Consider the following 24,749-nt stretch of genomic DNA (forward strand, 5'->3'; position numbering starts at 1 on the left):
AATATATTTACAGACAATGGGTTTTCAGTATTGTCCCATCACAAGTACTTCATCTTGGCAGATGCCCTGCCTTTCAAAGATTAGAGCCCTTGCCTTTGAAAGATCCCATTAGATATCATGCCTAGCTGTATTTCTTTTCCATGAAGTTTTTTTGCACACTTAAGTGCATATGAACCTTTTTAACCTCGGATTTATCAGCTAGGTGAAGCCATAGCTGACCTGATTAAGTAGTCCTGTTTTGAGTGGGAGGTTGGAAAGCATGAGATGTGGTGGTGTCTTCCAACCAGAGCTTCTAAACGGAATCTCCAAGCAGCTCTTCTGTATGTATAGCAATGTACCATTATCTTTCCATGCCCTAGAGCCAATTTTTTTTCTTTCAGTTAAAACTGTGGTACCTGGAGTTCTGACTCTGAATGTCGTAGAAGGAAGTGTTCAGAAAGGTGACTTAAGATATTTAAAATGTAAAGGGCACTCAAGGAAAGAAACAGCTGGTGATATACTGGGTTTGCAAAACAGATAAGCCTGAGGGCCTAGAACAGGGATGCTTTGGAGAAGTTGCAAGACAGCTCTCAGTGAACACCTCTAGCAGCCTCTCGGATCAACCCAATTCCCAGTTGATGGCTCTGTGCTTGCGTTTCGTAATTTTACTTTGCCCTCTCTTTAGGGGGGTGTTGGAAGATGAATACAGTAGATGGTTCTTCTGTACAATGTGCTTAGTTTGTTATTGTTTTTTGGAAGCCTCAAGATCTTAGTTTTGCTTTTGCCTTCAGGGCCTAACTAATTTAATATCTCACTTGTAAAAGTTTAGCATACCACCATTAGTTCTTATGATAATTTTCTGGGAGTGCTCTGTTTGCACTTGATAGTATCACAGTTATTAAATTTGTCTAGTACACTATCAGAGTAGCCTTGCTTCTTGATGGCTATAACCTTGGATGGTTCCAAGGAGAAATATTTCCTTAATGTCCTGAAAAATGAGTTTTTTGGAAACTTGCCCCTCTGTTATATATGGCTTGTTTTTTTTATGGAGGTAGTTTAAGTAATTTGTTACTTCTCATTTAATAGTCTCTTTATTCCTCTTGTCACTTTTTTTGCTGAACAAACAGTCAGCACCTCTGCTAAATTCTGTGGTTATAGGACATGGTTGCTTCGGGCTATGTGGATTCTGTTGTGTGCCCTCTTCTCTCCAAGGGCTGCACAGATGAAGCTAACCAAGCTGTGCCCAGCAAACTGAATGTAAGTGTTCGTGTGAGCAGGATGAACTAGGTTATGCAGGGTCACAGAATGTCTGTAGCATGGCCTAGTCCAAGGGCTGCTACTGCTGACAGCATTTCTACTGGAAGGGCAATTGGTTATTGCCAACCAAACGTAAAAAACGTGATGAAAATAGAAAGATTTTTTGTAGTTCTTGTTAAAATATTTTCAGACACAGAAGTAAGCATGTGTGTGTTTAACCAGACCACTTAAATCCCACGAATACCCAGCAGATGGCAGTTTGATCAAATATGTGTTTATTGGATTTACATGGGACTCTGAAAGGCTTTAAATATTTATCTAAAGTCAATAAAACTCTGCTCATCAAATCATATGCTTACAGTTCTTTCAGTACATTGAAATGGCATTAAACTGGTAGTCTAGCTTCCTATAGTGTTTGATGATATAAAAGCTGATATTTTGAGTCTTGACTTAAACCTGTAAAACTAGGCTGAAATTTACCAGTCCTTGTGGTAAACTAAGGGAGTCTAAAACCACTTTAAAAAACTCTAAAGACTGAATAGCGCAGTTTGGTCATGTTGTCTTGTACTCAGAGTTTGTGAAAGATGTTTTTTTGCACAAAAGCCCATCTGTATCTGGGATAGCTAAGAAACTGTATGTTTAACTGAGAGATTCATTCTTGCATGTATATATGTATACACACAGATAGGTGCACATTTGTACATGTGAGGAAGTACAAATGATAGTATTAAAGTGGTAAATAGGCCCATGCCTATACCTCTCTAGTATAAACTGCGAAGATAACTCTTTTTATATCATCCTACTGTAGTTGAACAGAGGTGAGTGTGGTATGCACACTTAAACTTTAAAATACAAAAAAAAATTGGATTGCATCATGTAGTTAAATACTGTACTGGAGCTCTGCACATATGGGTTGTTGTGGCTCTGTTGTTCATTCTTGTTCTTAATTACTGTTTTCTCTGTCCATTTCCCACTTACTAAAGAAAGAAACAGAAATACTGCTTGCTTTTGTGCTTCAAGTCAGAGTATGTATATGTGGCTGAGTGTGTATGTGTAAGCCTCACATAATGGTTCTTAATCTATGCTCACCTGGTAGGCAGAACTGTACAGTACTATGTGTGATCTTGAGAGTAGTTACTGAGGACAGGTACAGGAAAATTACATAAAAAATTTAATGATCTAGGGAAGCTGTGTAACTTCACTGAAATGTAATGCATAGTAATTATTGTAAAAGCAATACAGGGTAATCGGGCTGGTAGGCAAAGACCATGAAAAGAAGCTGGTTTTTCTGAATGCTTCCTTACTTAACTGTAGTTTTAGAATAAATCAAAGGAATCAATGTGCTCACCTAAATAATTGGATTTTATTTTGGTCAAACTGTTTCTCGTTCTTAGCAACATCTGTTTTCATGTGGGAATGTTTCAAATTCTGGAAGTTTTGTGTTCCTCTGTAAGTGTCTATCAAGCTTAATTTACAAAGGCCTTTAAGATGCGGCTTCATTTGGTCTGTTTTCTTGGGTTCTGTAAGTGTTTGTTTCCAATAAACAGGTTATTTAAATACCTTACTTAAAATTATTGAAATATTTATTTAAAATACTTGCTACCTAAATGAAAGGGAACATCTGAAACAGAAACACAGGTTGCACTTCCTCTTCATCTGAAGAGAAAATGTCGCACTTCGTAATGGCTGTGGTTTTCACCCACAGTCCTACCTGTGCCTGGATTGGCAACATTCAATTATTGGTTCAACAAACAATTATTTTAATAGTTATCACCAAAAAGAACACTAATACAGATTGAATGCATGGGGGTTTTATTCTCTGTTTTTTGTTTACATGCTGTTACCTAAGTATGATTACTGTCTAGGCTAGAAATTATTCTTTGCATTTCTGCTGGGTTTTCTAGGACCTGACTAGGAAAACCCAGCCACACTTCCTAGCCCTCAGTTATGTGACTGACTTTATACTTGATGCTAGGCCACCTCAATGAAATATACTTGGAGAAAACCATACAGTTTTTTTTATTACCGAATTTAAGAGTTCCTGGTTAAATGCAAAACAGACTTGAAGGGGCTACCTAATGCTTTTATTCTCTATTTGGATTTCCCCTGTCGCAGGAACAGTTCCAAATGCTGCTATTTTGATGGTAGTTCTTCAGTTTGTGTGGAGAGACTCAAAATCATCTTAAAGTGAAAAGGAATACCTTACAAATTAACAAATTCCTGGAGTGAATCAATACTGTCTGCTCTGTTACAGTTAGATTCTTTCATTTGGCACAAGAGACGTTAATAGCTATTATGCAAGTCTTAGACTCTTGCATAGTCTGTGCCTCGTGTTTTCAGTTAGTCCTGCATAGTTCCAGGGGGTGAAGGGAAGGGTTTCATCACTGGAATACACACAGCAAAGTAATATGATCAGACTCAAGCTTGACACACTGAGTACTCTGTAATATGCTAACGTTTCAGTATCATGTTAGTATTGCATTAGACTAATATGACACTAATATGAAATGACAGGAAAAATGACTAATACAATAAGACTTTTATATATTACTTTAGGGCTGCCATATCTGTCCTTTTTAATTCACCTGAAACCCTGCTTAAATGCAGAATGAGAGCTGCATCTAGACCATAGCTGGGGGAAAAGCCCGTTTTAGGAAGAAGGCCATTTCAAATATTATGTAACAACTAAGATATAAATAATCTTACAACACTTTTGCTTTATATACTAAGAATGATGGCAATTTTCCCAGAAGGATACACGGCAGCAGTGAACTGTAATAATTTATTTGATCTGTTGGTGTCCGCAATGATGATTGAATGAAATTCTCTCTCCATTTTAAATTGATGACAAAATATATTTTCAATTATAGAATCATAGAATCGTTTAGGTTGGAAAAGACCTTTAACATCATTGAGTCCAACCATAAACCTAACCCTGCCAACTCCACCACTAAACCATGTCCCTAAGCACCTCATCCACATGTCTTTTTTAAGTACATCCAGGGATGGTGACTCAACTGTGTCACTGGACAGCCTGTTCCAATGTCTGACAACCCTTGCAGTGAAGAAGTTTTTCCTAATACGCAATCTAAACCTCCCCTGGCGCAACTTGCGGCCATTTCCTCTTGTCCTATCACCTGTCACTTGGTAGAACAGACCAGCACCCACCTCGCTACAACCTCCTTCCAGGTAGTTGTAGAGAGAGATAAGGTCTCCCCTCAGCCTCCTCTTGTGCAGACTTCTCCAGTTCCCTCAGCTGCTCCTCACAAGACTTGTGCTCCAGACCCCTCACCAGCTTTGTTGCCCTTCTCTGGACACGCTCCAGCACCTCAGTGTCCTTCTTGTAGTGAGGGGCCCAAAACTGAACACAGGATTTGAGGTGCGGCCTCACCAGTGCTGAGTACAGGAGGACAATCACTTCCTAGTCGTGCTGGCCACACTGTTTCTGATACAGGTCAGGATGCTGTTGGCCTTCTTGGCCACCTGGGCACACTGCTGGCTCCTATTCAGCCGGCTGTCGATTGACACCCCCAGGTCCTTTTCCGCTGGGCAGCTTTCCAGCCACTCGTCCCCAAGCCTGTAGCGTTGCGTGGGGTTGTTGTGTCCCAAGTGCAGGACCCGGCACTTGGCCTTGTTGAACCTCATACAATTGGCCTCGGCCCATCGATCCAGCCTGTCCAGATCCCTCTGCAGAGCATTCCTACCCTCGAGCAGATGAACACTCCCCCCCAACTTGGTGTCGTCTGCAAACTTGCTGAAGGTGCGCTTGATCCCCTTGTCCAGATCACTGATCAAGATATTAAACAAGACTGGCCCCAAAACTGAGCCCTGGGGAACAGCACTTGTGACTGGCTGCCAGCTGGATTTAACTCTATTCACCATAATCCTTTGGGCCTGGCCATCCAGCTAGTTTTTTACAATAGAAGGGACCAGGATATTATCCTGTGTCTGTAAACTCCATCATGAAGGATTAGTTCTAATAATAAAGGTGTTTTTGTAGGAAGTTGAAAGGATTGGTCAAAAAAAAAGCCTAAATTCCAAAATGGAAAGGATGGAGAAGTAGCACTGTACTTTAAAGTGTACACGACTTCTGATTTTTGATAGTGCATACGGTTATTGTGGTGAACAACAGAATACTTTTTCTAAATCTCCATACTCTCTGATAACTATCCTGCAGAACTGCAATTCTGTATGATTTTACATTTGCAATGGATTACCTTAAGAAGCACTTGCTGATGCATGTTACTGATTTTACTGCTCTTCCCTGTGTTCCTGTTATTTGAATGTAACAGATTAGCCTAGAATTTAAGCTTCTAAAATAATAAGTAAGTCATGTTCAGCTAGTTGTGTATGTCTGAGTAATTAAATAATAAGCTGAAATGGAATTAGAAAGACATTTAAGAAAGGGATGTGTCAAACAAGTTAAATAAGTCTAAAGATCTGTAGAGATTTCAGATATGGTCTTGGGGTAACACATCAAGAACCTCAGTGGAGGCTGTAAAAAGGGGCATACAAGTTTAAAACTGAAATACTATGTTTGTTCTCTTTCATTGGGTCTTGCCGTTGTGGTCAGGAGAAAGGTGAATGAACAGTTCCCTGAAAAACTGTTAGCTTTCTTAATGAACTCTACTCTAGTCCCTTACTGCTTGCTCAGGATCAAGCATGTAATGCTAAAAGATGTCCCTGGGTGTCCTTTCAAATCAAGCCAACCCTGAGCAAAACTGAGTGGCCAAATGGAACCACAGGACACCCTGAGGTTAGTAAGTCTTTGTGATGTCTATTTGAACAGTCTTGGATATTCAACTTTTTTGCTTCCTGTGACTGACTTTCTATATAGTTTACTAGCTAAGACAGCTTTATGATTTATCAGGTTGCTGTGACATTTTGCTTGGAAAGTTTAGGTAAAAGCAGCATGGTGGTAGAATTTGATTGTAATGGTAATGCAAACCCAAGCAAAATAACCTTTTTTTTCTCTCAAAGACCAAGTAATAAGATGAAAATATTTAAACTAATTAGTTTATGTACATAGTGTTAAAATAAGCAAGTTCAAGTAATACTTTCATTTTGTCATATTTAAATGCTGTAGCAGGCTGATATTATTGGTAATGGAATAAGCCAGTATACTATTGAGAGGTGCACTGTCAGGACTAACATAAACCATGCGAAGGCTGTGCTTGTGCCTAAAATTTTCTGTCATTCTCTGGCTGTGCCCTTCCCAGGAGAAAAAGTTTTCAGTCACGTTACTGATGTCAAAAATGCTAGCGCTGGTGTAAGTAGAAAGGGAGGGAATGTGAAGGGGGGGCATTAGTTCAGCCTTGGACGGTCTTAAATCATGAGTAAACCAGTACATTCAGGATGTGAATGAGATTCTTGAATGTGTAAGCAGAGGTACTGAAAACAAGTACCTAGCTGATATTACCATTCTAGATGGCACTACTGAAACTGAAATAGAGATGCTGGTGTCCAGTTCTGTTGTTAAAACTTCAAAAAGGATGTTGATGAATTGGACAAGGTCCAGAAAGTGCTAAAAATAGCTGGAAAACATGTCCTTTAAATGAACTTCTGTCTCTTAATGTTTCTTATTCAAAAGAAACTCCTGCATTACTTGAAAGATTAAGAATACAAGTCAGAATTCCACCCAAGAATTTACTTTCTCTGCTCCCAAATTCCCCTTGTGCTCTGTCAGCTGTGCTATGGTCAGTTACAGAGCATAAAGTAGAAAACAGGTGGTCAGAAGCATATGTAAATATGAAGTCTGTATACTTTTAGTTTCCCCACATTACCTTAAACATCAGTAAGTTCACATTGTTTCTTTTTCTTACCCAATGTGTTTATTTGTTGAATATTCAATAAAATGGCCAGATCATAACAATTATGATACTGTTGTAGGTTGAACTCGGGTTTTGTAACTGAGACTAGAATATTCCTCAGTGTATGGAGTTCACAGGCACAGTTTATAGGTACTGAATTCATAGATACAATTTTGGAAATTTAAAGTAAGTAGTGATGGATTGCTTTCTTCTGCCTGGTTTTAATCAAACCTACAACATTATGTTAATGTTTTCTCACTTCTTAGAGATGAGGGTGAAATGAAATGTGGATTTTGATACTGTACCTGCTGCTAAGGAGCTCTTAACATGGCTTGACTAGCATTGCACATGTTAATTGTTGGAGAGCTCATCAGCTTGGAGAGCTTATTTGGAACCTTGCCATGCTTAATGTACTGGACAGTTCAAAGCTCACCAAGCTCAAGATTTAGGGCAGATGTTTGTCTAAGCTACTGTTAAAGATTTGAAATGATAAGAGACTCTGCAGTCTCCCCCGGCAATCTCTTCCAGCCTTTACTAATAGAAGGGTTTTTGTTTGCGTTTAAGCTGACGCTTTCTCATTGTAATTTAAACCCATTACTAGTCCTGTTCACGATGGGCATGGAGAACAGATTATTTTCTGCTTCTTTGTGTAGCAGTAGGGGGTTATAAATGTGTCCCTTTTTGTACAGAAACTTCAGGTGAGAATTTGGGAACCCTGCAGTCCTATTCTTGTGTACTGCCTATGTAAAACTACAGGGAAGTATCTTTATGCTTTTCTCATCAATATGTAAACTATGATTCCCCTCTCGGCATGAAGATACTCATGAGACAGTGGTGAAAATTAACGTGCATTATCACTAGCATTTTAACAGAGGGCTCCCCATAGTTATTTCTTAGCCTGACAACCCTTCTCAAGGATGGGAAGACTGGAGAAAGGAGATGAAACATTTTTCTAATCTTCTCAGTTAAGTAATTTGTCAGCGGTGAGTAATGTGGCAAAAAGTATTTTGAGCCAGATACTAGAATAGCTTTGAGACTTGATTTAAAACCAGCAGCAGCAGAAAATGTTTTTTTCACAAAGAATACATTGGATGGTGTCATAGCATAGGTCTGTAGCTACTTTGTATAGTATGCAATAGGATAGATGAAGTTGTAAACCTTGTAAAGGAAGCTGTTTGTTTCTGAAGCAGCAATTGTGAGTTTTTACAAGGTGTCAGGGTGTTCTCTAGCAGTCATTCTGCAATTATCGCCAAGCTAGAGTGTCTTCAGAGATACTGCTATTTTACATATATGCAAACTAGAAAAGGCATGTATGTATTTCTTGTATATGTGTTCTCTAGAGTTTCCACATCACAGGCATATTCTGTACCCTGCGTTACTGGTAAGAAAAGAGCTGGGGCAATTTCCAGGACAGCCAACAGCAGAGTTGGAATTAGAAAGGAATCTGATCAAAAAGGGAGTAACAAGCCAGAGACGGTAATCATTAAGCAAGAAGTTAATATGTGAGTTATGACTGGGGAAAGGGGAAAAGATCTGGTGCTTTAGTAAAGAACAACATGCAAGTTTTCCTGTTTTAATGCTGAATGTGCAGGATGTGATGTAAATCACATTAACTCATTGTTAGACCTACATCATGTGGGGCAATGGCTCTGCACGGGCTTCCCATTGTTAAGCTGTCTTTGCTAAAGTCAGAGGAACAAGGTTTGTTGAAGTGTATATACAGAAGAAAGAGGGGTCCAGCATTTCTTTCCAGAGGAGTCCATCTCTGATGTGCAGGGGTGGATCTTTACCAAAGAAAGACTCCCTCGCAGAGAATACGGCGACATCTAAATTTTAATCAAATTCTCCATGTTATACAACTCCAGTGACTTTCTTTTAATGGCTTTTATATATACTTTTCCAGGTGATGCCTCTTCTTGCATACTTTCTGTCCTTCTCAGCTTTCAGTTTCACAAACAGCGAAGTATAGAACATGACTATGCTCTGGAGGTCACAAGTTCTAAAAATGAAGCAGTATTTGAAGGACAGAGTTTTCTGTCTATATATTCAGTTAAAGTGTGTATACTACTAGTATCGTGTAGCAGATAGCTGTTCACTAGAATGGTATGGTTTATAATATCTTGCACTGTAAATGCAAATATTAACTTACCTGTAGGTAAAATTCAAAGTGGAATATGTTATGAAATGTAAGAACCAAACACTATTAAAGGTGAACAGATCAGGGTTCAGATTGCATTTTTAATATCCATCTGTATAGTGAAGTAACTAGACTTGGACTGCTTATTGGAAAAAAGAGATGCAGTATCTGATTCTAATGTAGTATGTTCACCATTAAAAATCACAAAATATGCAACCAAAGTCAAGTTAGTATCCCTGAAATGAAATTAATAAAGTATTCGAGTCAAAGTAAATTCATGTTGTATTGATTTAAACAATGAAATTGAGCAAATCACCAGGATAACAAAGAAACAGTTGTGGAGCTTATAAAGTATGAGGATGGATTTACAGAAGTGTGTGTTCTTTTAGCAAGTTACAAAATAATTGTGCAGAGAACAGAAAAATTATTTAGTCTATTAATTTGCCTAGTGTTTTAATAAAAACAACCAAAATATTTCATGTCAGAATAATGAACCCTTTTAGAAGGAATACTTGAAACCTCCTCCTCAGATATAGTCTTGTGAATAGTGATTGTCTCTTGTCAGTATTCTACTTCCAACTTGAATTGTAGTAAACAAAAACATAACAAAGCCTGGGTACTGGAATTGTGTATGATAATTTCAAATATTTGAATTTTGATGTGGAGTTTAAAATATGTGAGAATATGGGACCTTTTCTTTCATGTGCTTTTGTTGTACAGACTTTTATAATACTGGTACAATTGCACTTTTTCCTTACCTATTAAACTGCCTGCGTATGCTGAGTCCTCTCCCAGCCAAGAGCTTTTGGAGGTATATAAGACAACAAGAGAATAAACACTTTTCATCTTCTACAGTATTTTCATCTTTCTAGCCTAAAAGCTGCAAATGTTGGATTTTGTCAGAAACAAACTCTAAGGTAGTTGATTGTTCCCCAGCAATCCCAGTTGCTCATCTTCTGTCCATCAATGTGAGAAATTTATCAGACAATTGATGTTATGCTATCTTTCTGCTTTGATTCAGGGCTATAAAGTTAACATTTGTTTTCTGGGATGTTCATCTTGATGGCATTATCAAGATGACCATACTTAAAATAAATTAAAAAAAAAAGTGTTCTGTACACTTAAGACTTTTGCCCTCCCTATTTTTGTTTTTATTCTCTGGTGTAGTGCTGGACTCGAGTTTTATTTGGCTTCAAAATAGAGAGCTTTTGAAGACTGTTACAGAGGAGGAGAAAAGAAGGATCTTCAAACTGGCTTCTATTACATGCTGTTAAAAATACTTACTGCGTCAAAGATGTTTTCTTCTATCTGTTATTTCTTCTTGGTTCTGTATTTATATTTTTTTAAATTGTCTTGCTACTTTTCATCCAAACTTTCCAGCCTTTGAAATCTTTGGAAACTCAATTTGCATTTGATGAAAAGGTATTGTAACTTAAGATATTTGAAAGTTGTTATGGTCATCTTGTAATTTACACTCAGAAGGGGTTAGGGACTACTGAGTTACTGAGTGGATGTTGGTTGCTGGTACAAAACAGATGATGTGCTCAATTTACAGTAGGTTTCAGTAGCTGCTTACCCCTACATACCCTGCCAATTTAAAATTATTAAAACAAAGTCAGTGTTGGCTGGTGACCATTATTAGTGCTTGTTGAACTGCATATTTTCATTTGCTATTTATTTAAAAAGTAGTATTTTATTTGTAAGAAGAAAGGCTCTTACAAGTCTCATTTATACCTTTGTGAAGTTGTTTTTTGTGATATGCACGTTTACTTACACTTGATTAGTGTAACATTTATGTTGACTGTTAATGATTGATATCCCTAACCCCTATTCATTTCCTTGCTTTTAAGTAGACAATTGTTAAAGGATGTGCTAGTTTAGTGTGGTGCAACTCAGCAACCTCAAATAATTTTTGAGATATGTTTGCTTATAGAACTTTATGCTGGCATGATACTGGGGGGGCGGGGGGGGGGGGGTTGGGGGCGGAAAATAAAGAGAAAGATTTGTGATCTCACGTTTTTCATAAGTAAATAGTTTCTTTTCCCACAAGCCAAACTGATTTTCTTGCCAGTACAGTCGGAATTGTGTTCTGATGTGTCATCAGTGTTTGTCTGAAATGATGGCAGACTATCATGCTCAATTATGTAAATTAACTCCCTGAATTCCAACAGAAGCCTTATGCCATCTCAAATTCCAATGTGCAGGTCCCAATCAGGAACCTTCCACTTTCTTTTTAGCTGTGTGTCTCTTTAGGTCCTGTGTTTCACAGAACGGGTCATACGCTGTATTTTCAGAGGGTTCTGTATGATATTGTGTCATTGAACAGACAAAAAAATTTCAGTATGTACAGTGAATCTTGCTGTGGTGGGTTGGTGTCTTGTTTTTCTACACGTCAGTAGACTTGGAAGTACTTGAAAAATCTGTATTCTGCACTTTGCAAGCCTTTTAATATCGACTTAAGAGCTTTGTATGTGTAATAATTATTTTCAAATAACTATTATTTGCTGCATTTTAGAAAGGTTGTTATGCAGGGGGTGTGCAGTCTGCTTGTCACTTTGCTAGTTAGCATCATTAGAGTATTAATCTGGTTGATTATGTTGTAGAAAAGTAATGTTTGTCTTATTTCAGCTGCCATGGTCTATGCATAAAAATGAGGAAAGGCTTGAAAAGAGAAATAATACTATTAATTAGGCTACCTGGTATAGGTAGAAAAAGCAAAACTGCTCTCTAGAACACAGAGCTTTTGCTGCGGCCTAGGGAAGGGTTGTTTCCAAAAACTTGTCTGCCTTTCTAGCTCTATTAGTTCATGTAATAATAACTACCACTCTTCATATGAATGAGGGGAAAAAAGAACCTAATTAGTTTACAGTTCTGTAAGTCTTTAGAGAAAATTGAGGCTACTTTCATGTTTAAAGTTAAGGAGGTGGCTGTATTTTTTCAGTATTAAGGCCTAAGGCTTCATCGTGCTGATGAATAACAAGGAATTTTGACATCTGCATCGTTAGTAGATTTATTTTCATTTATGATTAATAAACAGGCCAGGAAAAATATTGTATTTTGTCTGAAAAATAATAAAACCCCATAAATTAAAAATGTTTGCTTTGCTGAGGTACTTAGTGTTTTGTAGCCCAGAAGAATAATGTAGCTGGAAGAATGAATAGCAAGTGATAAGTGCTTAAATGGTACCATAAATCACATTTCAGAAGACTGCCAATATGTTTTACAAAATGGATTTCTATGGACAAATGGAGAAAAATGTAAAATGAAGGAACACACTGCAAAAATGGCAGTAATTAGAACAGAGTCTTTACAGCAGTACATGGTGTAATTTAAATTTGAGAGAACTATAAAATGAAGTTCTGGTAGCAGCTCTGTGATAGTACTGCATGTTTGGGTTTGTGGTTTTGCGGTTGTTTTTTCTTTTAATTCTAGTAAAAGTAAATCTCCTTTAGAGACTTAGATTTTGATGCAAATGGGCATTTGCCTCAGCAAAACAAAGCTCTGAATCATCATTTGTGACTCATTATTTGTGAATATATATTTGCATTCATAATACACAGATTATTATTGGAGCAGAGGCCTAGTTTTGAAACACCATTGGAGGCATGTGCTGTCTTCTTTAATTTCACTCTTAAGCTCAACAGATGGAAAGTAGTGTTTAATCAGGAGGTAGTTAGGACTCCCATGCTCCCAGCATAGTCATTGGTGTGTCATATGATCTTTGATATATCATTGGGTTTTTGTCATTTGACTTCCTCATAAACCAGTGGAAAAGGTAATGCCTAACATAGAGACTTCTGAAAAGCATTATCTTTGTAATGGGTTTCCTCAGGAGAGGTATTTAAACATTGTGAGGTATGGAATAATTAAATAGTAATCTCGGACTCCTTTGGAAGCGGCACTCTTGTAGATACAATAACCAAGAATTATCATTGCTGGATGTCCACAGCTTTACCCAGTGGGTAATGTCCTTGCGACTACTTAACTGACGAGAGATGTGTAACTCTTTTTTTGGATTTTCTTTTTTGGCGTTTCATTTATCTGACTTAAACCCAATTGGTGTGTAAACATCATCAATCTTGATGTTATCAGAGAACGGTTTTGGCAATAGCACTTCAGCTTCAAATAAATAACCCTGGTTTAATTCTTTGAAACTTTTTTGTCTTCATAAATTGAAGCTTGGATGGAAAACTTCTGAGAGTGTGGTAGCAAGTATCTTCATATTTACATCTGTTGCTGATGTGTTTTTTAAAAAAAATCATCAGATACGTGTTATTTGACTGAGTGGATGTTAATTGACACACTTAAAGAATTTGATTTAATCTTCTGTTTTCTTAAGAGATTAGATTTCAAAAGTTTCTGCATTCCTTGCCAAGTACCAGGCTGGGTATTTGCTTGTGGGCTCGTTTTTTGTTTGTTTGTTTTAAATCTGCAGATGCTTCTGTCCTCCTGTGAGTCTTTAATTGAAACCTGGTTTATGTGTTGAGGCTTGCTATTGATCAGTTGCACAGAACAGCATGAGTAACAAAACTGGGAGGGAGTAAGAGTTTTGCCAGAGCTGAACAGTGTCTGGATTTGAGGATTTGGTTGGTCTGGTTGTTGAGTAGATTGTCACTTCAGAATCAAAACTAAGTTCACTGTTTGGTTCTAGGACTCTGATTTTTGAGTAACATTAGTATAGTGTTGACTTCATAAAGATGTCAGATTCTTTTTTCAAATAAGGTTAAAAATTTATCTAAATCCTGTCATATCAAGTGATGGGAATGGAAACAGAAAGCAACTGTGCCATCAGGACAGTCAGTTCTAGAAATATGAATTAGCAAAACCCTGTTTGATAGAGACACAAGAAGCCCAATGTTTCTTTTGAAGGGGGAATTAGTCTGTCTTTATTCTGCACAACGGTTTTAAAGTTCACATGGTGAGAATCACTTAACCATGTACAGAACTACTTGGAAATGTTTTTAATTACATTTGATGTTTCTTAACTTTAATTGCATATTCATTCCAGTTTAACTTCAGAAGAGCCCTTGAAAGTAAACAAACACTTTGTTTAAATGTTTCTTATGAAAGCTAATGTATGTACATCTATACCAGATCAAAGGACATGTTTATACAGTGATACATAATCCATGTTCAACTTAGTCATTTCCTCAATAACTGTAATGAATGCCATGGGGAGGAAATAATGAAGACTTGCTGCTTTTCTCATTTTGCTACCTAAGAAGTTCCACTCTGATTGATTAAATGATACTAAAGATGCTTGGAAGCTATAATTTAATTTTCTTTCTATACTAGGCTTCCAAACTGTGCAGATTGTTGTCATCTTTTACAGAAGGGCTATAAAAATGGCCACGCTTACTGAAAAAGAGCATGGTTTCCAGTACAGTGTGAAGTTCATGTGAGGGGGGCCCTGTGGTGCTCAGCTTGTTGAGGCTGTCAGTGCATCCCTCCTTACTGGCTCTCTTAGATGTCTTGGCTTTGACAGATGGTGTGGCACCCTCGGCCGTGCCCTCTGAAGACCTATTAGAATAGGAAGGGAGTTGAGTGCAGATGGGGTCTGTAGAAGATGCATATGTCCTAACAGCAGCAGCTAAGGTCTACAAATGGTTCACAGAATTGGATGGATGTCCAGAGGATTGAGTGCGCTTCTGAATTCTTTGGGGAGGACTTGGGTATATAGCTCCACTATTACATCTGATGATACAAGTCTTCATGCTGTGTGCATGTTCCTCTGTCCTAGTACCTTGAAAATTAATCCTTCAAGTTTGACATCACAGTCAGTGAGGTTGTCAGAAGGTGGGGACCAGGAGTGGCACATTGCATATTACAAGTTGTTACAATCATACAGCAGCTCTGGTCAAAAGTAGATATTTTTAAGGTAAGTAAAAATAGATAATTAGACTTAACACTACTAGGGATTTCCAAAACTGTGATGCAAAAGAATAGTGAAACTGGCTTTCTCTAGAAATAAAAACGTAACTTTCGAACATTAAGTAATATGAATGATATAAATATTAATATAATAAATGCAAAGAAAGTATATATTAAAAAATCTAGCATTCCAAATATTAGAAATAATTACTTATTCAAGTTACCTGGTCAATAAAAACTTAGGTTTATATTTAATTCTTTAAGTTTATATTACATATTTTATAATAAGTTATGTAAGATGCACACATTTTAAAAGATAAATTGTTAATAAATTAGATTTATATTTAACCCTTATGAATAATGCATTATAATGTAATGTTTGTTTATATGATTATGTATTTAATGATGGTTTGTGCTCTAATGTAGGTAGGATATTCTTTTTTTTATACAAAAGTATGTGCAATGAATCATCATCTTTATATGGGTCTTTATTTAAAAAAAAGACTTCAGAGTGATTATATTGTGAGCCCAGGAACTTGTGATTTCTTAGTCACTTAGGATATCACAGAATCACTAAGGTTGGAAAAGACCTCTAAGATCATCAAGTCCAATGTTTTCTTGTTATCTTGAATCAGTAGCTTCACTCACCTGAGTTTTGCCACCTGTGAAATGAAAATAATATTTAAATTGCCATTGTGGTGGAGCTTAAATATGCAGTTTTTGCATGGTATTTGAAGTAATGAACACTAACTATGTGGATTATTTTGAATGAATTTAGTTTTGTAACTAACATGCTTTACAAATTCTATGTACCAAGGGAACAGGGCAGTTTAGAGCTGATGAATCTCAAACTTGGTGGGCTTTTTTTTTTTTTTTACAGAAAAATTATTACAGTGAAAGCCTGTGGACTCTGAATATTGCAGTTGGCTGGGTGAATTTTATGATACGTTTGAGTGAGATCCTGCAGCAGAGTAGTAACTTGTGGTTCTATATTGTTATATATAAGGCTCTTAAATCTATTTAATCACTCTTGTTTTTCAGTTTAATGGTGCTACACTAGCAAACATAAGCTACTTTTTCTCTGAAGTCTTTCATGCCACAACAGGAATCCTGTAATAAATCACCCCAAAATTCTGCTTGGTTTAATTTTTTTAGATTTTTGTAGTAACTTGTGTTATTTTAAATGTTTTAACATAGGTTTGGGGTTTTTTTTTTTAATGTACTAAGATAAAGGAGTGAATGCAATTATGTCCATCTGTATTGATTTGAAGTGGAACAAAATTCCTGCAGGATCATAAACACATGACTAACACGGTGTTCTAGGGAACAAACAATACCGGTTTAGAAGTCACAGAAATTATCGACATCTGCTTGTATCATCAAAGTACTAATTATGATAGGTAGATGCCAGAAACACATCCTGAGAATATTCACTAGGTAGTTTTCAAGTTTTTCTCTCTTGTCCGTTACAGGATTATCAAGTTTGTTAGAAATAATTGAGTACAGTTAGTTGTTTGTTCTGTTTTTATGGTGGTTTTTTTTTTTGCAGTCCGTTGAAATGAAATTGGGTTAAGAACCCACATTATTTCATATCCCGGTTTTTCTTCCCACGGGAGAGTGATAATATGTCAAAGTCTATTTTCATGCTGACACCATATGCCTTGGCGCAAACTTAAAGAGGCTGCATTGAATATAAAGACGGTGTGCAAATTCCATTATTATCCCTCACTTTCACTACTTCAGAGTTGACTTTTTTGGTGTGGATTCTAATGTTGAAAAATGGGCCAGGACTTGGGGGCCCTGCCCATGATGCCCAACTTGGGAATATGCAAGATGCCTATATTGCCTGGTAACTAAAATCTGTGACCCAGTAATACATAAAAAGGTGCAGATATGATTGGTACAGAACATGGATGTATGCAGTAATGAATGAAGAAATATCTTGTTCAGCGTTTTCCTGTATGAGTACTTAAGTCAACAAGTCTACTTAAAGGAGTGACAGAGCCAGTCAATTACTCTGTAGCTACAAACAGACCAAAGGTTATTATGAGAAATGAACAAAGTTCCAGAGGTTTCACAGTGGCTGGGAATTTTGGGATCCAATTCGCTTTAATGTACATTTGCTAGTCTTTATATCTTGTGGGATTTAGACTTGCCCCAGGGTTTAATAAGTGTTTTGCTGATGGTGGTTATAGCTTGAGCAATTTTAGTGAATAATTTTACTAATATCTAAACATTATCAAACTAGAACAGTTCCTGACTTTGATGATATCATAAGAGAATTATTGTTAATGATTAGGAGTATTAATGTCTCTTGCTATCATGATAAAACTGGCAAAGTCAGGTTCATACTTGTAGAGTTTTTTGATTGTGCAATTTGTAGAAGAATACTTCTTTCGTTTTAAGAAACTATTTCATTTCAGCCACCCCACAAAAAAGAAGAAAAGCTCCTATCTTACTGCTTATTACTTGGCATTTGAATGTGCTCACTACAGAATAATCAACAAAGTTTGCCTGTGGCTTATTTAAATGTGAAAGAACACATGTGGGTAGCTGCGAAACACATTTTTGCAAGCTATTATCTTTCTCTCCCCAATTCAGTAATTCCAAATACAAGTATACTTGCCTGCCCCTAGGTAGCATTGATATGTAATTGCCTTTGACGGTTAGTTGTATTTGGCATTGTAATGAAAAACAAATGTACGACTTCTGATATTAATTATAATATTCTTAGAATAATTTTTCAAGATCAATATAAAGAAGTTTGGTTACAGTGTCTTTGCATGCATGTAATAATCTACATCAGAATCCTTCAGGAGTCACAATAACAGTGATTCATTCATAATTCACGATTTCCATTATCTTCTTTCTACATTTAGTATGTGGTAAAATTTATAGCTTCATTTACATTGTGTTCTATGAATAATAGAAGAAATCCAGTGAAGACCATGGGAAATGATCTTGTTGCTGCAGATGCACTCTTAAGCAAATCTGCATTACAATACAGCATATTGCCTCCTGCACAACAGTTTCTACAGAGCCTGCAGCTGCAATTGGGACACTTCAGATGGTCTTCATTAAATGTAAACTCTTTCATTTTCAGCTTCAAAGCAGCACAATGATGAAACCTTGAATAAATTGCTGCAGGTAAATGATATAGTTGCAGCCTTTAGTTATCCAACTAAGCTATAACATCTTCATTTGAGCACTCTCTTAGACAACAAGTAGAAACAGGAGTACTTAAGCAACGACAGTTTGTAAGAATTTTCTTACATTCTAAACCAGTTAGCACTTCTAGGTACCAAGGTAGAAATCTTTTCTATAGTATAAATTTACCAGTAGCAACACTGTCTTGGAGCATAATCTCTCATCAAAAGAAATAGTCCTAATTGAAGTGATAGAAATATTTATAGAAGTTTGGTAATATGGCATGATGAAATCCTTTTCCCTTTTATAACACGTAATATATAAATATTTTTATGTTCTACTAAATTGTTGCCAGCATTCCTGCATTGCACTCTTAGTGAATGCATGCACTCATCAATAGAAATTACCTTAACTGCAACTTGCTGAATCTGATAGTACATTTGTGATGGATTGTTTAAGATGCGTTATTTACAGTTGTGATGTGTTAAGATATGCTTGTTTAGCTCAGTTAGAAGTTAATTTTGTCTTCAGTTGTTAAATATTCAGCCCGTTTCTACTGAGATCACACAAATAACTGCACAATCCATTGAGGCAATTAATAATCTTTTGGTTCTTGCATGAAACCCCACAATAATCTATTATATATGAAAGTTATTTTTTTCAAGTAGTGAAGAGATCAGGATACTGCTTTCAGGATGATAAAGGTGACTAATCTATTTAAAAAAAAATAACAAACCAACCAAACAAAACCGCAAACCAACAAAACAAACCAGCCAAAACAAAACAACCAATTTATCAAAATATGAAAACAACTTTTTTTTTTTCAGGGGACAAGTCTGAGAAAGCTGTGCAGTACATAGTTTTGAATAAATTGCGAACTTTAATTTGGTTGATTTAATTCTTAGCCCCTTTTTGTGCCAGCACTCAGCTAGGCATAGAATCATAGAATGGTTTGGGTTGGAAGGAACCTTGAAGATCATCTAGTTCCAACCCTCCTGCCAGGCACAGGGTATATACTTTTCTATAAATAACTGACACATTGTCATTCAAACAAAAATAATGACAGTTAAAAGGAGCAGGATATGTTTCTGTTTCTTAGAACTTAATGCTTTCTATGCTTTCTATGCTAAACAGCATAGCATGGGTTAGTTCTCTGAAATAGTATCTGAGCAGTATTCAGATGTCTAAGATGATGTCAGTACTGTTTTTCAATAGGTGGTTTTCTACCTAAACTGATTTTGTCTGTGTGGTGTAAAACCCATTTTTTCCTTTTTTTTTTTTTTTTTTTAGAACTCTGACGTAAGGATTCACAAAGCTGCTTCTTAATTCCATTCTGCTGGTTTTGGTTCCTACAATACTAGGCTTTATCTAGCTTTGCAGACATGTCAGATACATCCACGCTTCATCTTTAACGTGCCTGTAGTGAGGCTACTTTTAATTGTTTTTGATAATCCTTTCAGTTAAGTTCTTAAAGACAAAAGGGACCTAATGCACTATTGGACTCATTGGATAAAATCTATGCTGTGCATAGGTCAATAGGAGCTTTTCTGCTGATGTCAGTGAAGCGAAGATATTGACCATTTATTTCAACATAAAGGAGTAGCAGATTCAATCCCAGAGCTGTTTTTCCCTACTTTAGCCTTTTGGAGATCACCATTACGATTCAATGAGTTTTAAGTGGTATATAAAAATGTATGTGAGACTTTATTGTACGTGTTATTTATTGTATTTTTTAAATTATGATTCTACCTGTTAAACATGATTCCATTTCTATTGACCACACAGGACAGACAACTTTTTTCAGAACAGTCTCTCTTTTTGAAGCTTTACAGGGAGGATGTGACTGGATGTACAAATATGAATGGTGTGTATGATCCAATAAATGGGCTTGAGTCATCCTGGGGGCACTTGTCTGAGCAGTATAGAGAAAATGCAGTTGCACCTCATGATTCTTGTTTTGTTTTCTCAATCTGCATCCAGCCTCAAGGTGATTTGGTCAGACAAATCAGTATCAAAAATATGCGTGTGAAACGTACTTTGTCTTTTATCATATATGGGTCACAGGACTTTGACTACATAGCTCCTGGAAGAAGTTCTACTTCAAGCTCATGATCTTTCACACCACAGCAAAACATGTTAATTCACTGATGACAGTAATCCCTACTGCAAAGTTTCTTCCCCCTGTGCATAGCCCTAATAGCAATATGAATCTAAAAAATACATTTCTTCCCTTGGCCAGAAAATAGGAGTATAGCACATGACCAAAGCAGGACGCTTAGGTGATAAAATGATAATTGCTCTTCTAAACTCAGTTATAGCAGTTTGGATGGCTCATTGATCAGAGACTACTCTCCAATTTAGTCTTTCATTAATCCCTCCCTTATTGTAAATGCCTTCACATTCAGATGCATGTATTTTGCAGATATATGGAATACGTCTTTATCTAGAGTATTTCATACTCTTAGCCTTTGCGAAGAACTTGATATCAACAATCCTTTTCATTATGGTGTAAAGGTTGGCCATAACAGTTCTAGACAAATCATTAAAAACAATATACAGTTGGGCTGTATATTGTTGTTCTTTCCTTCTTTATAATGATAAATAATCAGCAAAAAATTACTTGCTCCATATTTACTAGAATGTTTCCATAAACCTACATCTGTCTTTTTACCAAGGGATAACAGTCACTGTGTTGTGAACATACAAATGTTGAATAGCAAAAAGTTTCCTATGGTGTACAAGAAAATGGGGCGTGGGGTGGGAATTGGTTATAGCAGTAAATTCAGCTACTCTCTAGTAAATCTGTATGTGATGCTAAATGAGTTGCGTATCAAGCAGAGAGGCATGCATAGCACACGGGGTAAAACATTGTGTCATTTGATAGAGAATACGTTATGAGACCACTAGTTGAGATTTCACAAAGTATGAAAATAGGCTTCTTTGGAACAAAATTGTTCTAACAGCATTGTTAATAATTGGATTGGATATATAGTTGATCATTCTATTTTTATAGCTGGATGTTTGGAAAGTTACTCTGCTGGCTAGACAGTTTCCTGCTCTGTCAGAGATGAGTTTCCATCTTTTTAGAACTGCAAGTGAAACTAGGATCCTCGCATCAGTCTTCTGTCTCTACCTGATGTTGTGCGTAAGTAAATTTTTCAATTGCATGGTGATAGAGCAAAAAAAAATTTGTAATTTGTTTCAGTCACTTTCTATTAAAAAACTCTAAAGTTAATAAAGATATGTCTGGGTATTGTGGATTTACCATCTGTATAAGAATTCTAAAATAAGATTGGCTGAGTCACTGGTCAGAGAAGTGTTGAATTCTGGCATCTATTTGCATGCTCTTCTGTTAGCATCAACTTTGAACTATATAAAGAGCTTAGATCTACCCCTAGAATCCACATAGGTAACTTTCATTGATTTAAATAGAAAAATTACATGGATCGAAGTGTCAAGTTCTAGTAATGTGTCTGTTTTCCTTAAATGTTGCTTGAGAGAACTTTGATTTTGCTGGAGTATAATTGAATTTCAATTGGTATCTGAAAGGGGAGACTCCTATTTACTTTTTTTTCTCCCTCTTATTTTTACATTAACTGTTTTACTGGTTAAGGAGTTTAAAGAGTTGTTTGGGTTTTTTTTATTTCAGTCCACAACTACTACTGTTTAATGTTTGGCCCTGCTTCTGTACTTCAGTTATTTGCAAGACTCCAGTATGAGAGAATAGTTTGAGGCAGTCACTGTTCCCTTAACATGGCTTCTTATCTCTTGAAAAGGAATGTGAAACTGTTAACACACACTGTAATGCTGTAGCAATTTCTTTTTCCACAGTGATTTACAAAATGAATTCACTAGTATATGAGAACACAATTCCATATTAATAAATAGTAAGTTTTCAGTCTCTGGAGGGGTGGGAGACACTATGGAAACTATAGCCGCCATAACCTGTGGCTTTTCTACTACATAATAAAAAATGTTATAGCTGGTGCTGTCAGTCCTGCCTGTTGAGAATGGATACTGAGATTAAAAAAGAAGGCTAAAGAGGGAAACCTGTAATGAGACCCACAAGGAAAAACATGTAGTACAAGAATGGTAGAAGTAATGAGCCTAAGGAAGAAAGAAAGGAGAAACCATGAAAAGGGGAATTGAAACAGGCTTAGGAAGAAGGCTGAGGACTCGTATGACAAATCTAATGGCCATCAGAATTGGCATGTAGATATGGATAAGCAATAGTATGGGAACCAGTGCGGATTGGATGAGGTCGAGGTCATACCGGAACTGAGAAGTAAGAAAGAGTTCTGAGATGATTGGTAGTAGAAAAATGGTGGAAATAAAATACCTGTGAAATTCTTTGAAGGGTGTTCTAACTCTCTGCTGTCATGGTTTGCTATTGCTGTTCTTCGGTTTCTCTATCAGGCTACAGTCAGAATTCCAACCTTGCTGACACCCCTGCTGAGTGTTGGTGTGACTCTGAGCATGGACTACTCTAGTTACCCAATCCCAGACTTTTTCTCGTTGAGATTTGTGGCTCATTCACAGTACATCTCCTTTGGTGATGAATCAGGCCTGGGTAGTTAGTAAGAGTTTTGTCTCTGAAATCTTACCTGAGAAGTTATAATGAATGGGATGATAAGTCAAAGTATGGTCTCATATTAGATACCAAACCCTCACCTCATCAGAAAATTACAAGAATTCAATACTAATCCATACTTGTGAAATTGTAGGACAGACTACTGATGAATGCTAGAGAAAAATTAAGTGGAAAAATTAACTACTGCTAGAATACTCTTTTAAATAGTATGCAATAAATAAAGTAGGAGTCATTTTGGTTCAATGTCAATGAACCAAAATACTGAAGAGCTGCTCATTAAGCAAACTGCCATTTTCTGCACCAAATGAGGCAGGATATTCATTAACTCAGTTGTTTCCTAATTTAAAGGCATGAGTTTGCAACCTATCACTTCTTGCATGTTTGTGTGTATTGTCTACACTTCAGCTATTCTAAATGTTAGAATGTTCTGCCTCAAACTTCTGTTTTGTTTGAAAGTAATACTGAAGGAGGCAAATTTCTTTGCTTAAATTTGATATACCTGATAGCTACTTGGAAAAACTCAATGGGAGACTGACCATCCATAGGTACAAAGCTTAATTCTTCTTAATCATGAAGCCACTAGTTTAAATTCCCAAACCTCATGAAATCCAAAAGTATTTTTCTGTCATTATTTGGTTTCAGTGCATTGTTTCTTTTTGGGTTTTTTGTGTGGTTTTCTTACCATCAGAATATCTCTGTAGTGATTTACTGCCATTGCGCAGATAAGACCATGACCAAAGAAAGACTGTATTAGTGTAACATACCAGAATGTTGCTATTTGGATGACATTGTTCAGAGTTATGATACAAGTTTGAAGGAAGCATGGGAGAATCATGACTTTTGGTACTTAGAGTCTTTATTTTCTTCAAAAGAATAAATAGACATAAATGGGTTTCCTTCATGATAGGGGTTGTAAAGACTATTTTAAGTTGCATGTTTCCAGCTTAGGCTGAGTAGCTTTGTTGGAGTCATGCAGCTATGACTGCAAGAGCAATTCTGAGGTATAATCTTATTCTTGGACTTTAATATTTTACAATATTTACAATAATCTATGCTTTTTAACATTGTTTGATACTGTATTTTAGCGATGTCTTCTCAATATGTTGAGTGATTTGGAAATCTCTGGGATTAATTCAGTTTAGAAAAACAAACAAAACAAAAACAAACAAGAAAAGCTGCATATAATTCCATGATGTTAGTGGCATTTTGCTTGCTCCTATAGTTACTTATGTATCTTTGAAAGAAAGGCATTGTAACCGGGGCTGCAATGCTGTTATCCACACAAGCATTTAGATGTTCCATCTACTTAGGTGGAATACCTTAAAGTAAATTCTCCTCACAGTTGGTAATGATATTGTCATAAGGTGCCTCGCTCTTTTCTTCAAATTCGCCATAAATTTGTATCTTATCATAGTGCTAGAAGGTACTGTATGAAAAGCCTTGTGGATAATACCTGGAATCATTTGAGAGCACGTCATTTTTTTGTAAGATGAAAGGTATTAGCACCTTTCATATCTGGAGTATTTCCAGCTCTGCAATTAAGTTCTGTAATTATCTACAGCAATTTGAGATGAATAACAGTAATTTTTAATGTCCTGTCATAAACTGATGTGTGCTGCTGAATTGCTGCTGTATTCTAATCCAGAAGTGGCTCCATTTTACTGATGTGTAGAATTACATTGTATCTACCTCTTTTGAGGTTCTGAGAGTGTATTTTGAATTTGTGAGGTAGAAAATGTTAAGATGTCACAACATATGAAACAGTGATTTCATGCTGTTTTCTTCTGATGATACCTTTGCTTATTTCTACTAAATCATACATGGATGTGATAAAACCACATAAAATTTATGTACCCTTTTATCATCCTTCCCCTCCTTTTTTTTACTCAAGATATTAAATTCCTTGAGCAAGGAATATTTATTGTCATTTATAATTTTGACCAACCTAACCCTTTCG

Source organism: Gavia stellata, chromosome 15 (assembly GCF_030936135.1).
Source record: "Gavia stellata isolate bGavSte3 chromosome 15, bGavSte3.hap2, whole genome shotgun sequence".
Classification (NCBI taxonomy): Eukaryota; Metazoa; Chordata; class Aves; order Gaviiformes; family Gaviidae; genus Gavia; species Gavia stellata.